The sequence below is a fragment of the Eleginops maclovinus genome, chromosome 4 (assembly GCF_036324505.1).
Source record: "Eleginops maclovinus isolate JMC-PN-2008 ecotype Puerto Natales chromosome 4, JC_Emac_rtc_rv5, whole genome shotgun sequence".
NCBI lineage: Eukaryota > Metazoa > Chordata > Actinopteri > Perciformes > Eleginopidae > Eleginops > Eleginops maclovinus.
This window is the reverse complement of record NC_086352.1, coordinates 10,892,089-10,893,146: the sequence shown is the minus strand read 5'-3', so window position 1 is coordinate 10,893,146 and position 1,058 is coordinate 10,892,089. Positions and strand designations below refer to the sequence as shown.

The 1,058-nt window shown below is 39.6% G+C and overlaps 1 non-coding gene across 1 annotated transcript; it reads right to left on the bottom strand.

The window, feature by feature from the left end:
* Window positions 1-522: 522 nt before the first annotated feature.
* trnae-uuc (transfer RNA glutamic acid (anticodon UUC)) lies at window positions 523-594 on the bottom strand. Its single transcript has one exon. It is a non-coding gene; the product is annotated as a tRNA-Glu (tRNA).
* Between the last annotated feature and the right edge of the window lie 464 nt (window positions 595-1,058).

Sequence of the window (1,058 nt, the reverse complement as noted above, 5' to 3'; positions counted from 1 at the left end):
TTACATCCCACCTACTACAAGCTACTAGACAGATACTACTGGCAATAGGCCTTAATGCCGCATAACCTCTGCATGGTTCAGCTTGACAGTCCTTTTCTCTATTTTGCTTTCTACTGCGTATCGAAGCCCATGGTCTAGGCAGGATACTCTTCTGATGCTTAGTGACACTGCTGTGACATCATCTTCCTTTGCATCACTTGCCGAAATCTTTAATCAGAAAAACGCATCAGTGGTCTGCAGAGATTTAACTCTCCCTCATAGTATCAGCTCAACTCAAGTAGAACCTCAACTAAGGGAAAGCCAAAAAAAGATCCACAACTTTTTAATTCATAAGAAAACAAACAGAGGAGTTGAGTAGAAAAGTATCGTAAATGTTGCTTTCAAATTAGGCAATTTGAGAAGTTATGATGTATTATCAATGGCACCTGCTGACTGCCTATAACTTGACACCTTTCCAGCAATGAGTCCATAGACTGAACATTCAGACACTCTTCAGTTACCAAGTCTTCAGTATAAATATAGTTCCAATACCGGGAGTTGAACCCGGGCCGCCTGGGTGAAAACCAGGAATCCTAACCGCTAGACCATATGGGAGATGGCAACTGGCACTGTCAAAATCAGATCTTCGATTATGACTATGACATTGATTTTGGTTCAATTGTGGCTTACCTTTTGTAATAGACAGACCGGTGACGCCTTTAAAACTTCATTTCTTTTGCAGTAATTATGTGTGGAAATATGTCATTTGGATCAGTGTCCAACTGAATCACAGATAAATAGACTGAGCGCTGTTTTGGGGACTTGGAAGTGTGCCTATAGTGTCTGATTTGATGAGGCTCATAGCTTTGCCAAATCCTTTGAGCTGAAAACAGGAAAATGTGTACTTGACTTTTGCTTACAAAATTTTCACCAGCCCTTCGTACCCAAACTCTTAACCCAACCCTAATTTAACACGATCATAAATGAAACCATTGCTCATGTCTTAAATCTTAAAGAGAAGTGAACATTGGTAAAAAATATCCTCAACCTTAATTATAAGATGTACTATTTGTTCTGCT